Genomic DNA, 16,961 nt, shown 5'->3' with positions numbered 1-16,961 from the left:
TGCATATGTAAGAAAATAAGAAATTTAGAAATTTACTAAGTCTATAATGGCTTGTAAATCGGCTTGAAGTCACCAGTAGAACCCACTAAGTCAGGGATTGAGAGGTCAGTTGAAAAGGTTGAACCTCGGGAAATGTTGCGCTTGACCAAAGGTGCAATCAGTGTGACACACTAGTCAAGGGTTATGAATTGAGCTTAACAACTAGGTTGGGGTCAAGATATTGAAGGCCCAAGGCGTAGATGATCTTGGATGGAGTTGGGATAACTTCTAGGTCAAGGATAGGGGGTCATACCCCTTTGTTAAGGTTAACGTGCCATGGATTTAATGAATAGAATGACCTCCAACTACTCATATATATGTACCAATCCATGTGGATATGTGCGTGATGGTGGAGATAGAACACAGTGCGCCACGTGGGTTAATATGTGACTGCCATGTGGGCTTAGTGGTGATGTGGTAATGTTTGTATTTTACATATATTTGAATGGCCATAACTTCTAATCGTAAGGTGGATAAAAGTAAAAATTACAGTGTTGGAAAGGTCTTCATGAGATGAACACAAAAATTGTATCAATTTTAGGTATTGAAGAGGTTCAGAAAGAGAACAAAATTTATACCTAATTTCCATAATTCTACCATGGATATTAGATCAACATAGTAACTACCCCCTTCTGACTTTTGTTAATTCGAGTGTTAGTAGGTGGTGTGTTAGTGTTAAATTTTATGGTATGTTCTATGCTTGCAACAACTAATTAAATATTTTAATAGCTCAATAATAACTTTACATTTGATTCCAATAGAAATCACAATAAAAATTCAATTGCATTCACTTTATATTATCATTGATAGTAATTGTAGATATGACATCAACAATGAGTACAAGAAGATATGAGATGATAACTGAATTTTGTAAAATGAAAACTTTCAAGTGGATTTTATACTCAAGAAACCCAAGAGACATTCTCTTTCTAAATTGGATCACGTATCTCTGTAAATAATGGTGGGCAGTAACTCCTCGTAAGTATATTCATTTAAATTTTTTCTCTTATCCAATATTTTATGCAAATACTTGCTTATATTATAGTGGGTAGCAATTTATGGTAAATATGTTATTTACGTGAGTATGAGATATTTTCAACAAATTGTCATTTACTTAGAGACATGACTCTTTAACACTAATTATTAGTTAATTATTCATTACTTGTGATATATATATATATATATATATATATATATATATATATATATATATATATATATATATATATATATATATATATATATATATATATATATATATATATATATATATATATATATATATATAGATATATATAAAGGCTTCTATGAAGGGGAATTACCCACTAGTTGCACTCTTTAACACTCCCTCTCAACTAGGGAGGAATTCCACCTGTCAACGTTCATCGATGGCTATGATATCATGTCCATCATGTTCCATCTCTGCAACTTGTCTCATTTTTATTAAAGATTTATATCATAGTCCAATAAGAAATAATTGAAAGAGGATGGGTCACAAGATCCTGCCACTCTTACCCAAATGATAGAGGAAAGTCTTCATGTCTAGGGATAAAACTGCTACTATGCTTGATCCTTAATGATCAAGCTGTTGAACATCATGCATCCTAGTCATATCGAATACAGTAATACCTGATGCATCCATCGATAGTACTAATTAACCCAAACCAATTTTTCCAACTCATTGTTCAAATGAGAGGTACTTCCCAAGATTTTGAGACTATAAGGGTAGGATGTATATTGGGGTTCCATGAGGGAAGGTGAACCACTTGCCGTATTTTCATATAGTGCACTCCATAGGGGAAGGTAAAATACTCACCTTATGCTCACATGTTGGGGTGTGTACTCCATAGGGGAAGGTGAACCACTCACCCTATGCTCAAATAGCTCCAAGAAGTACCTCAAACACCTAGGAACTCCTAGAGGTCAGTGTCCAACTCAATCGGGACACTGATGGGAGGGTATTTCCATGATTCCAAGTATTTATTTGAAGACGAAGAATTTGGAATTTCCCAAAGGCTTTGTGAGGATGTCATCAACATGTTCTTCTGTCCTGATGTGTTGGAGCCTTATTTCTTCCCATTGTACCATATAACAGATAAAATGGTACCTAATATCAATATTATTGGATCGATAGTGGATCCAAGCACATAGGCATCTATATATAAATCAGACGGGAAATTTAATCAATGCGTATCATATAATTGTATGAAATGAAAACAAATAAAAGGAATCGAATCCCCCATGGGTTGATCCTGTAGCCGGGTCCAAGGAAAAAAAATATATAAAGAGAACTAAACATAGGACAACTATGATTTCTAGGCATACCATTCGACAATAAAATTTAACAAGAGGTTCCTACTATTACAGTTATTAAAGAGCCATGCAGAAAAGAATAAAAAGGAAATAATTTTAATAGATCAAGATTTAGGATTTTTCCTAAAGCCAACCAAACGGAGTAACAAGTACCCAATAGGTTTAACTAGCTATTAACTGAGTAGATTGTGCATGCCAATTTCCCATTAGTAGGCAATACGAATTCTCATAATAAAGACAGAACGATTTGGGAAACTGATGTGGGAACAATTAGATTAACAAATTGTTACCATATCTCTGACGAGTATTACTAACACTGAAAAGGTGTTCAGTAATACAGTTCCTAATATATAATGAATTTGATTAATTTTTCGTATATGTATGAATAGGAAGTAAGCAATATCTATTCATTAAAATTAGGGACCATATATGTCTAAATAATACAAATGTAAATACAACTAAGTAAACAATAAGAAGATTATTCCATCTTGTTGAGTACACAAAATCAAAGAGCCTCATCATGAATTAGATAAGAAAATACAATTAAAAAAAACACAAAAATTCCATTAAGTGACAAATAGAAAATAGAGGAGTAAAATTATATACAAATCATTTATCTTAGGCAGTCTCTGGTAACCTTTCATCAACAAATCTATTCGAGGAACATAAATATATACATATATATTTGACATGAAAAATTAGTAATGATGAATAACCAAATAGAAACATTACGAGTTTAGTGGAACATTGAAGCCCTGTACGCCACTATACGACTAAAGGTTACAATAAGGTATTACATGAGGAGAATCTGGGCCATGGGAAAATCTCCCCAAATTCCTTGGATAAATAGTGAACAAAGGATAATAGACACAAATCCTAATCTAACCTTGTGACTATTAAAATGAGAAATGAGCAGTTTTCTTAACCCGGTGACAAATTTTGAACAACCAGAGATCATGGAGTTATAGTGGTCACCGAATTGTAGTTCACGACAATGAGAGGTCAAAGAACATAGGTGGGCCTAGACGATAAACAATTAAATCTTAGACATTTATTACCTGTAGTAACACAGTCGTCAACATAATGAGTGTTACCTTGAGACATAATAGGATATGGGTGAAACGCACAACAAAGAACAAACAAATATTTTTTTCATGCGGTCCTGACCATTTACCTATGAATGAAGGAGCGAGTCTAGTGCTATAGTACCTAGAAAGGGAACCAAAGAAGTCAATACTTATGGGAGAATAGTGAGGAGCATAATTCAGACACTAAACCTTCACACTAGTACTAAACCAAAATCAAGGATTCAAAAATTTACAGTCCTTAGACTAAATTTTCCCTTAAAATAAGATTACGGGTAAAGAAAACCTTACACTATTGAAGGAAATGTAAATGTACCCTAAAGATTTACTTGGAAATTCTGGCACAAGGATGAATTTAGACAAAATGAAGAAACTATCATGGTAGCCCTAAAAGTTCCAAAAAACCTGTCGGATACATTAACCAAACACTATTTAATGATCAACGAGATATATACCAAGAATGAATAATGTCAAAATAAGTATTTCAAATTGGGAGGAAACCCCGTAACTAATGAAAGTCCCGTACACCAAAAACCCTAGAGAGAGGGTCCAAAAAAATGGTGAACCCACAATAATGAAGGGCAGCATATCAAACATGTTTCCACAAGGAAACTTGAGTAAGTAAGGGTTCTTCCTATGCATAACCATTATAAATATTTGTGTGGTGAACGATACGAAAATAAACTCAGAGAATGAAACATAGAAAAAGAACCCTTATAACTGATAAGAAAATGGCCATACCTTACCAATATTTGGAGTAGCACTAAGGCAAGGAAATTTTACACTTCCGGGGAGATGCCAGAACAATGGATAACTAGCTACAAATCAGACATGCCATGGGCAGGGCGCTCTATCAGGGAGACACATTTCTCGACAAATGAAGAAACAAAACCCAAATGCAACCAACTGAGGCAATTTTTGAACAATATAGGTTTTGTTGTGTGCACATCCACTGTTGTATCAAGTTTTACAATCACGACCGTTCACCTCTACCATTGTACCTATACAAACCAATGACCACATGATTTCCACGTGAACCATTACCACTTGGAAAAAATTCATATGTTGCTTAGAAATCAAAATGATGGAGGCCAGGTAAGGTTTGGGTAGTTAATAGTTTTTGGGGAAAGCATTATCACCATTTCTAAAGGCGGGTCGAATTAAACCGTGAACCAAAACCTTTTAATATAGACTTCCCTACCCAGAAAAGGTGAATACATTCCATGCTTAAAAATTTTCTATAGACGGGAATGTTAGGTATAGAGAAATATTAGTGCACATGTTTCTTTTATAGTGTATCAACAACGTGTACCTAGCCAACCTAAGGTAATATACGAGCCTTTCCTCCCAAGGGAAATTAAGTATGGATTTAAGCTATATAGAAACTTTACATAATATATGACATAATCATCATGGTGAGACAAGAGAAATGGGACAACATTAAAGATGTGGAGCTTGATAGTCATGCAAATGGAGACCTATATCCTAACCATGTTTAACATAATAGAAATTTGGCAGAAATATGACTTTAGAGATTATCTATCTGCTAGGTAATAATAGATTCTAATTAGTAATGGAAAAACAATCAAATAATAGGTAACAACAACTTATATATATAATTGAGGAAAGTTGGGTACATTACACACATGTTGTGCAAGTCAATAGCCTTGATGTATCCATTAAATTCATTGACCATGGTTTACCATGGTTGAATAGGGTTGAAGAGGGTTGATGAGTTTGATCACGGTTGACTTGTTAACCAAGGTTGGCTGAGGTCAACCATTAATATGCTAATGTATAATTGTTACATCTATTTAGTAATGTTACATTAATGTAGACATTTACTTGAGAATTGGTTATGTTACATTAATGTTAATGGAAATGTTACATTACTATTAATGTTAATGTTACATTAATTTTACAAAATGGTTACATTAGTGGTTGAAGTGGGTTGACGTGGTTGACCATGGTTGAAGAAGGCCAAACATTGTTGGTCAAGAAAGTCCATGATTAATCTTATTTGACCATGATTGATAATGATTACCATGGTTTATCAAGTATTTAGACTAAAGATTATGGTTGACATTGGTTTACTTTCATTGACCACAATTGGACACTATTACATGGTTCTAATAATTTTACATTAATGTTCACCATGATGAATATTACTTTAATGGTAAAGTTAATGTTTCATTAATGTTATAGGAATCTTTACATTAATAGTTGAAGTGAGCCATAATTGACCTCAACTGAACATGATTGAAAATGATTACCATGATTAACCTAAATTAAGCATGATTGAAAGTGATTACCATGGTTGACCTCCAAAAACCATAATTTATCAAAGTTATAAATTTTTATTTTATGTAAAACTTTAATACTATTTTTTTATAAAATTATATCTCTTTACACATTCATAATCTCATTTAAAAAAAGAACCGAAATTATATAATCACACCGAAACATAGAAAAGTAAAAAGAGTGAAATTGTTCCACTCTCCATATCCTAGTTAGAATGTTCCACCAATTTTCAGAGTTCAATCCCACTAGAGATCCACTTCATGTTTGGCATACCTTCCACTTTCATGTGCATAACGAACCTTTCCTTTGAGAGGTGTTTTGCAATTTAAATTTCTCCATTTCTAGCCAACCATTTCAAATCATCCAATGCTTCCTTGTTGTTTCAAATCACTCAAGGTTGGTCACTCCTTTATCACTTGACGAAATCGGTGAACCATTTCTTACATGCAACTACATAACCATCTAGAAACAATGCATTTTATGAGTGTTACAAGCTGAATGTTTGAAGTAGAAATTAGTAACAATTGAAGGAACAAACAACTAGAATAGACATGCGCAGTTGAAGTAAAGAGGAAACTACTACTGAGGAAATCCATTGTTCATATCTCTTGCATTTCATAACTGAAATGTCAAATGAATTTTCACTATTATCTCTATGTATAACCAAACTTTTTAATAGTCAACCACTGTTAGTTTTTCTACTTCGTAATAGTCATTGTTAATTTTTTTACTTTCGATGTAATAACCTATGACTTTCACCATGTGGAATGTAGTCGTAAACATAGGGGATAAACTAAATCATGTGTGTTAGTGGCATACTAAACAACACTCTTAATTTGACTACATCTTGAAAATTACCTCTAAAAATAACATTATTTAACCCCTTACATATACGAACGTAATACATATTCCCAATTAAAAAAACCCACACTTTCACTAGATATTGTAGTTATCGATTTTTTAATTAACATTTTGTGTACCCCTTTATATTTTTTCATTAACTTTGAGATCCATTTTTTATTCCTTCCAATATAAAAACCATTTACCCCTTATTATATGCTCAATATATTATGTCATTTTTTCCTCAATATATATTGCTCAATGTGAACGCATGTGGTATGGTATTGCTCCCCCAGCTAAGCCCCCATGGTATTAAATAAATCAAGGCTATCATCTTAGGATAACTAAGAATAATGGAGAAATTTAGAGTTTTCTAGATTATAGCATCATTGGGTGTTTGTTGTGTCATGTTAAGATTGTGGATTCTATTTAGTTTTTAGATCCTATTTAGGAGGAGGTTGTTCAAACTCCTTAATATATATATACTCCTGTATGTGTTCTCTAACAGATTGAGTAAACTAGTGAATGCAGGTAGTCTCCAAATTGAGTTTGCATCACTTGGGAGTTGCACACCTCTTCGTCTGTGTTGTTAGGTTCCTATACAAATAGGAGTCATAATTTTGAATGACTAAGATTAAGCCTTGTAATATTGTATATACCTTTTCTTTCTACAAATGTTTTCCATATTAAAAAATTTAAAAATGTAAAGAGGGTATGTCCTAAAATAATAAACAAAGGACAAAAAGAATAAGAATAAGGTCAAAAAAAACGAAAATATATGAACCCAAAAAGATAAAAAGAGACCATGAAATGAGCAAGTCAAAATGCCACTACTATTTACTTTAATGCATAATAAATGATTGTGTGCAGCTTGTTACTCATGCCACAATCCATGATAGTCAAATTGTTTAAACTTGGCTATTTCATGTTTTGAATTTTATGTCTATAGTTAGAGAATAAAATCTGACCAAACATTGAATCTTGACAGATCATTAGATAGGTAGAGTAAGTAAAAAGTGCTTATCAATTTAATCTGAGACCTTGGATGATATAAGGTTAGAATTAGTTATTGTAGTCTGTAGAGAAAAGAAAAAGATTTATAAGGCTTTTCTAGCCTAAATGCACCCTAATAAAGTGAAGAAAAATGGTAGGATGAGTAAATGGGTAAGTAGGAGAAAGGTTGTAGAAATATCATTTGGTTATACAAAAGCACTTATGTCATTATCTTAAATGCAATTTTCAAAAATTCATCAATAGTGAATAAAAGAAAAAACAATGGTTCACAATATGGTTGATTTAACACCCCTTCATTCATTTCACCCCTTCACTTCACTAATTTTCCATAAATAAGTTCTCGTATGTAAAACCTACAATTCAAAAAGGGTCAGAGCATTTCTCTGACTTTTGGAGGGACCAGAACCTCGGCTTAATGACTTAGGGTGACAAGTACTAGAACTCCCCTTCATAAAAACACATTCCCCCTTCATAAGAATCCATTTCCCCTCATTAACCTAAGAAAACCCCTTTTCCTAAGGTTTAAACACCTTTTTCCTAGGAAAAGTGACTCACCCCCATGTAAAACCCTTTCACACAAAAAACCCATCAAAATTTTTATCCTAAGTGTAAATCAAAATGCGCAATCGCATACACTTAACCCCTTTTTCCTTAAGAAAATCCACTTTGCCATCACTTTCATATTAATTAAACTAACTTTATTATATAAATTCCGGAAAACCATTAAGCTCGTATTAAATTAAAACCCTATATAGAATGTCCCAACCTCATAGTTTTAAATAAAAACTAATATAAATTACCCCTTATCCTGATATAATTTCACTTAATTTACCTAACCTCGGTAAAATTTAAGTTAATCCCGCATCGACCTCGTCCAACTACCTAATCCATCATTAATTCCCAACCCGATCTCTTAAACCTGGATTAGTCCCTAAACTAATCTTGAAACCACCATAATTAAATCCCTAGGCCCCCCATCGATTCTCATCATTTCCCATCGCGCAGCTTTTCACCCCGACCACTGTTGATCATCCCTTCCCCACATCCAACGACCCATAATCATATCGGCCATGCCCAATGACCGAACAGTAACCTCCTAATAAAGTGTTTTTCCTCCCAACCCCCAATGCTATGTGTCAAGCAATGTATGGAATCAGGTGACCCCTCCTGAATACCACCCACACCAAAAAAGTGGTGTGATGGCCCTCCAAAACCACTTCCCCCATTTAACCAAAAAACCGTCACAATTCATCTGAAGGTGAACCTGCCAAAATATTAATCGCTTTTTCTATAAAAGCTACGAAGCCCTCTTTTGCTCTTTTTTTCACACATTCTCTTTGTAAATTGTGTAAACCATTGCGACCACTGTAAACTGTGAAATCACCCACAGACTTCCAATTTCGCCCCAGAAGATGTTGTAGACAACCAAGCAACCTTTCTAGACCATAGTAGGACTACACCAACCACTGTAGCTACCATGAACCAGAAATTTCAGAGCCAAATCCCCCAATTCCAGTTATTTCACCATAGAATACCTCTTACCCCTGCAAAATTTCAAAACCATTGGCCTGTGCAATATTTTAAATTAAGAAATTAAGTAAAATATTGCCAATTTTAAGAAATTGTTTACCTAAACCGTCTAAAAGTCCCAAGAACCTTTGTTGAAACCCCCAGAGCATAATTCAAATCCACAAGAATTGAATTATGGCTTCCCCCCTCGTGATGGACGTTAGACCAATTACAAATCCCCATTTACACCTAGACCACCTTCTCCTAGCTAACAGGGACTTCCAAATAAAAGATACTACTGCGCTAGAGCCCCTACTCAGAGTACATTGCTAACGTAGGGACAGATACCTTAACCATGCTGATGAGATTTTCCTTTGGGAGACAAATTTGCCCAAATACCAATTCCCCCAAGTTCACATCTTTCCAAAAATTGTTCATATGTGCTATGCATGCTACATCCCCAACCATAGAACTCTAATGTCCCACAACCAGAAGGTCCTATTCACTATCACAACTGAGTCCATTAATGAAACCATGTAGTTCCAACAAGGGCCAAACCTAACCCCACTCTCAATTGGAGACCTGTTGGACCAGTATCCCAAGCTTAGTTCGGAAAAATTGGCCCAGTTGTTCCAAACTTTCATTAGGGAGGAGAAACGCATCCCTAAGGACTCCCCTCCATATGTATAAGATATTTTCTCTCCATGGGGCTAGAACATTGTAGCCATGATATCATGTGTTTTGGGTTAGACCACAAGTGAGTACATTGATGAAATTATTCTTGCTTTCATGTCCATCTATACCCCAGGATAGCCTCCTGCAACCATATATGCCTTTGCCACATTCATAGCTGATAGAATGAATGAGCAGTTCACAAGAATGGGAAATTAGAGGGTGTTCAAATACTCCTCTATATTATACCATCTATTTTTGTATTATTAGTCCGAGAAGTTTCCTTTTATCGTCCAAAAGGATGACACTAGGGGCCAGCCCAGATATGTTATTTTTTGGACCCCACTTTTCCATGAGTTTGGACCACCATATACCTACTCAGACTTTATAGATTCTTTTGTGCATCCACTCATGACCATGCTCATTGTAATCCTCCACCTAGAATAATCCCAAAAATAAATAGAGTCCTCCAGCATTCCAAGCAGAACTGGTACCTTTATCAGAACCACACAGAAATCAGAATATATCGTTGTGTGCTTGCACCATATAAGTTGCCAAGATACCTCCCAATGAGGTTGTTTGCCTTAGATTATTACAGAAAGATCATCAATGCAGATGAACTCAACTTTGTCAATGCCAAGAAGAAGGCCTATTTTAAAATCAAATATCAATTAGGTCTCTTCATATGCAATTCCAGAGAGGCAGGGAAAGAAGCAGACCTAATCTTGCAAAGAATGAAGTTCCAGAGGAGTTTTGTATGGAGATATGACCCTTTGGAATTCATTACCAAGAAAAGACAAAAGGTCAAGCTAGGACCCTTCATCCACCACCCCAATCCAGAAATAGAGGCATATGCCAATCAAATAGAATGGGTGGAAGGTACTCTAGTAGATAGAGACAACACCAGAGTAGATGTAGAAAATGATCTGATTGATTTGGAAAAGAAGCTTGATGACAACTCTTTTCTGCAAGTGCTAGAAGAGAAAGAAAGAACCATGAGTACCCCTCCAGTCATGTAGACTCCTCAGAATGAGGAGAAAATTCCAAAAATAAATAGAGAGGGAGCTTCCACTTCAGGAATGGACACCTCAAATTTGCAACAGGAAACAAGCAAGAGGAAAAGGCTCAATCTGGCCTCTGAGCAAGAATACATAGAAGAATCAACAAAGGTTACAAACACAGAACTAGAAAGAAGTATGCCCACTACTCCATCTGAAGGCATGCAAGAGCCTTCCACATCATAGACTCAGATGTTGCTAAGGCAATTTAGTGTGGAAGAGTCATCCTTTAGCAAGACTACTGACAAAGACCACGACATAAAAGATAGGTACACGGAAATCAAAGGGAGAAATGAGAGGCTTAAGGCCTAAACATCTGCTCAGTACCTAAAGCTGAATCCCACAAACCAAACAAGACTAATTTCAGCCTTTGACGTTAAAGAGGGAAAGCTACAATTGTCTTTCATCAAACCTACAGCTCAACAACCCAAGACAACATCTAATTTCAAAAAGGTTGACTTTGAAGTATTGGCCAGAGATATTCATCCCATAGACCAGATTGAACTACATAAACAGGCTGGAGAGATGATATACTCCACCCTAAAAAGCAAAGCCATAGCTTCTCATCAGCTACAAAACTCTTTAAACAACATCTCAGCACAATTTCAGTTAGAGAAGGCCTCCTCATAGGCCAAAGATACAAGGATCAAGTCCCTAGAGGACTTAGTGATTGAATTGGGACACAATCTCCAGGATATAAAAGCTACAGATCAGTTTGTAAAGAAGAAAAATGATGATAATGTTACACTTAAGAGGTAATTAAAAATACCCCAGCTACAACATCCTCAAACTCTAAAAGTTGTGGAGAGCCAACCTAGACATGAGGAGTTGATGGATTTGGTCCTAAAGCTGAATGATCAATTAAAGGAGACAGAAAAAGAGTTGGACACTTTAATTGAATTGAAGCAAAGAGACTTGGCCAAAACTTCTAATGATGTCATCCCTACAGTATCCAAAATAGTCCCTTTTACATTGGCAGCTTCACTAACACCTACAGCTCCACCTGCCACTGCATTTCCAGTCATAACAGAATCTACAACAACAGGTGCATCAGGAGAGAAAGTAGTAGAATTGGTTAAATCCATGGAAGAGATGTCTATCCAGGCTACAGAGATGAACATATTGAAAGAAAAGGTGGCAAGTTTGGAAACAGACTACATACTTGCCCTGCTTAAGCAAAAGGAAGAAGCACAAATGACCCAAAGAATGAGTGAAAGAATCAAAGCCTTAGAGAAAGTATTAACACTAGAGAAAACCCTTGGGCAAACTAAGGAAATGTTGTGGGCCAATATCATTAACTCTGTCAATGATATTTGGCCATCAATCCAAGTTATTTTTGAACAAACAGAGTTAATAAATATAGTTATAGAAGCTATCCAGAAAGTAAAGGAGGAGTTGGGAGAGAAGCCTGAGGACGCCAATAGACTCATCCACTTCCTCAACAATAAGAAGAGGTATGAGCTCCATGAGCTAAATATAGAAGATAGGACTAAGACCATTTTGGAAATAAGGAAGGTCCTTTCCAAAAGGAACCTTGTGCTTAACTTACAAGAAAAGTTCCACAACATGCAGGTAGCCATTTATAGGTTCATGGCTAAATTCCAAATTTTGAGGGAGAAAGGTCTGCCCAGTCCTTCGGTTATCAATGAAAAACTCAAGACATAGTTGGACTATGGTAACAGACTCAGATAGTTGGCGAAGAAACAAGCTAGCACTTCATCAATAAAAGCCCTGCCAACAGGCAAAATTTTGTACAACGCATTTGAAAACTTATTTTTTCTTGAGCATGAGATAAAACACTTATTCCTCACCAAACCCAATTTTTCCAAATATACTGAAGCTAATGAGTTCTATAGGAGGATGATGAATGTGAAATTACCTGATGCAAAATGGTGGGAGACAATGACTAATTTACTATGATAAATTTACAACAAAATGTTACTACACAATAAAAATGAGAGCAACCAGGTAAACAGATGAAAACAGGGCAGCATGGTTAAAGAGTATCAGGGTCAAAGAGTATCAGGTGAAAGATAAAAGTTGAAGAAGAGTCCAGCGTGAAACATCACAATTGCAAGCCAGCACAAAGGGCTACAAATCCAACCATAAAATCCCGCAATACCAAATAAAAAGGGACATCATGAAACAGTTCATTAGCTATCTCTATCTTCTTGCAAGAAGATATTTGTATTTCCTAATTAAATCTCAAGTTAGTTTGAAATATTTTGTAATAATTTTTTTTATAGATACTTCACAATTAGAAGTATGTAGGGTGGATTCTTAGACATTTCTATAGACTTTCTTGATCAAATATTGTAAGCTATTGTATCATTGTTTGGACCAGCAAGCTGGATTAATGAATAATGCCAAGACATTTCACAGGATTCATGTGTAGTGCGAAGTACAGACAAGTATTTTCTCTTTTGCTGTTATCTTTCTTTAAAAGTTTTTCCATAATATTTAATGTATCTGAAATCTGAATTCTATAATATGTAATGATATCTCAAAATTTTCTTCACTGCACTCTACATTAACTATTATGCGTTTAAATGTTTTCTGCTAATTATCTTAGTTAAGGAATTCTTGATTGCTCCTTAGTTTAGGTAGTTCCCCTCTAATCTATAGTAAATGATTATTAATTGCCCTTTGCTCATAATTTTCCTTTGTTCCTCATTTTAATCCCGGTTTTAGAATTCTTAAGTGCTCTCTCACTCTTGTTAAGATCATTTCACCCATTCGACCTGAAGACCTAAACTTCACTCTGCTATCATTCCCTTTGAATGCCCCCTTTAATGAGTTAAGCCCAATTCTGTTGTCCTTCTTTGACTCCATAGCCCAATGGTCCAGATGCTTCATTCTATCCATTTGTTTTAAGGATTCCACCATACAACCTTCAATACAAATCAAAACCCCCTGAACTTTAAGAACTAGTCTAAAATACCAGCAAGCAAAGCTAAATCATAAAGAGAGAGCCCTATCTGAGTCATAGGTTGGATAGAGCCTATACTTCAAAGATTGGTTTGTGGTTACCTCAGTCTTTTCCTTCTTCTGATAACTTCTAGCAAGAAATTCTGAGTGATAACATGTGTAACAGCCTCCTCCGACATTTACCCACTTTCATTGATTTACCAAGGGTAAACATGGGTTGAGGGTCACTCTCATAAGAATAAACCTCCTATATTACCCTAAGGAAATGGATTCGACAACTTAAAACCTTAATAACTTCCATCAGGTGTTATAGGACCTCCAGGTCTACCCAACCCCTCCAGGTGTCCAACCCCTGAGCTAACTCTCTTTTTCACTGACCTTGAGCCTCATTCGCTCCCTTGAAAATTCCTCCAAGTGATTGTAAGCCTCCAGTCACTCCCATAGGCCTGTTTTCCAACAACTATGGACTTTTCCAATTAGTTCTGTGTGATAGAACCCAAATTCTAGGTGACTTTTTTAGTTCTAGGACTCATGCCTCTACCCAGAACTAAGTGAAACTTCCAAAAATGATAAATAACATAGAAATAAAGCTTCTAAAACAAAATTTGATCAAGGAATTGACTTGACCCCTCTGAAATAAGAAAAACATTTTGTAAAACACGTCGTAAACATGCAACCTATAAGTCATCCATGCATATCTAAACATAGGGATATGAAACTTATCCGAAGTTTAACAAGAAGGACCATTACCTTCCCATAATAGTTTTGATAACACCAGTTATGTCATGCATTCATTAATTAAATTGTAATAACATACATACCTAGATATGTTATATAACCATGCGTATAACCAACATATAACTAGGTAGATAGCGATGATAGAACAACGATTAAAGACATAATAAAAAGTATAATTACTCATAAAAGAAAAGAGAAACTTAGCTCTTATTAACCATATGCAAAAGCTAACCAAGTCAGGGACTTCCACGTACCACTTGACCATAAATTGGGTTGAACCAAATATTTCTTTCATCAAATCACCCTTGTACAATATTCCAAGCATGAATGTGGGATCTCATGGGATAAACCAATCCATAAACAACCAAGGGAATCCATAGGTTAAACCACATTCACCCTCACCATACCATGATCTCACCTAAACCAGTCCTGAGATCACAAAACCAAACCAAGCATGGATGCCTGAGAATTACTTCACCATCCCCTGATAAATTTTACTATCTCCACCCACTTGTTGAGGGCTTCCTAGAGAAAACCATCTCCACCCCAACCCTTGGGATTTTATTGAGACCACCTCACTTGGATCCAATAACTTCCGACAATTCAAATCTCAACCAAGAAAGAATCCCATCACACCATGGGTATTGAGAAATGGCAAGGAAACGATAAAACCACCATTAAAACCTTAGAAAACCAATGTCAATGACAACAAATAAGCCAAATACACACATGCACATACCATGCATGCCAAATTCAACTAGGAAATCATTTATGAAACCTATTACCTACAAGTATTCCCACTAAAGTTTCTTGATCCAACCTTTCCTTGATTGATCCATGATTTCCTTTGTTTTCCTTGTCCTTCCTTTGCTTTCCTTGCCCTTCCTTTGCTTGATTGGTTTCCTTCTCCTCTTGGTTCTCTTCTCCTCTGCGATATTAACTGCAAAACAAAACTAACAAAAATCCCCAAACTGATGCTTCGATGTCTTTTTATTATTGATGCCGCTAATTTCTTCATTTTCCTTAATTTTCCTTCAATTTCCTCCTCACATGCAACATGTGACCTTTCACCTCGCTTTTCTTATCTTTCCTTTATTTTCATAAAATAAATGCCAAAGTTTTTTCCATTTCCTTTGTCAATTTCACCTTAGCCATAATAAATCAATTGAGCACCCACTAGGATGTTTTTCTCAACATTTAGCTTGGAATAAGTGTTCCCTAACCTTGGTATTATTTTCCATTATTAACTTTATTACATGAAATTTTAACCTGAGGTTGTTAGAGACCCCTCTCCCTTAGGGGAACATCGTCCTCGATGTTCTATGACATCTACAACCAGCAAAACCACTAAAAACCAAAAGATTCTTGCTATGGAGCTTTATGACCCAGCTTGTTGCAGTATTTACACTGATGAACCTGCTCAAAAGGAAAACCATCATGACAGCCACATTTCTTATTGGAGCTTTATAACACAACTCACTGTGGTTTTTACGATAAAAACCATAAATAAATATGTACAAATACCGAAAACTCATATGCCTCCACCTAAAAACAATGAAGGGTAAATAGCCCGCATATGATTAGCCATATCACATGTAGCTTCATTGGGCCCAAAGTTCTTCCACTACACTTTAACTTTCTCAATTTATTTGTTCTGAAACATGAGTTGTTTCCATTGTAATATGAACTGAGGCTCTTTCTAGAATTCTCTTTCTAGTTCCACCTACAATACATACAAATCAATAACATAATCAACATCCTTTACATATATTTTAAGAAATGAAACATGGAAAACATCATGTACTTTCACTGTCGAATGTAGTGCAAGTATGTAGATGAGTGGTCCAATCATCTGAGGATCTTGAAAGGCCCACAACACCATGGTGCCAACATGGCACATGATTTAATCCTCAATGGAATGTTCTTGGGCTTGATGCAAAATACACATGCTCCCCAACTTGAAACTCCTAAATTTCGATGTGGTAGTCAATATAAATCTTCTGCCTATCATGTGTTGCTTTTACATTCTTCTTTATAACCTACATTTCCATTTCTACCAAAATATCTGATCCAATAAGTACCCTATTCACTCGATGACTGCGGCTGATAGGACTATTACAACTCTTCCCATATAGTGCCTTAAGCAAACTCATCCTCAGTGACTCATGATAACCATTGTTGTAAGCAAACTCAGCTAATGGAAGGTAATCATCCCATATTATTTGTTCGTGCATGCCATACATCCTCATCATATCCTCCAGTATCCTATTGAACCTTTATATCTGTCCATTTGTCTATGGATGATAAGTTGTATTGAAGGCCAAATCTGCCCCCAAACTTGAAAATAAAGCCTTCCAAAACATGGAAGTGAACTTATAATCCCTTTTTGACACAATATTCTTCGAAACACCATGCAATCTCACTATCTCCCTGATGAACACCTGTGCCACCTCACTAGCTAAAT

This window comes from Pinus tabuliformis, chromosome 8 (genome assembly GCF_031772625.1).
Source record: "Pinus tabuliformis cultivar Carrire ecotype Pingquan chromosome 8, CPIR1, whole genome shotgun sequence".
Lineage (NCBI taxonomy): Eukaryota > Viridiplantae > Streptophyta > Pinopsida > Pinales > Pinaceae > Pinus > Pinus tabuliformis.
Note: the sequence above shows the minus strand (reverse complement) of the source record.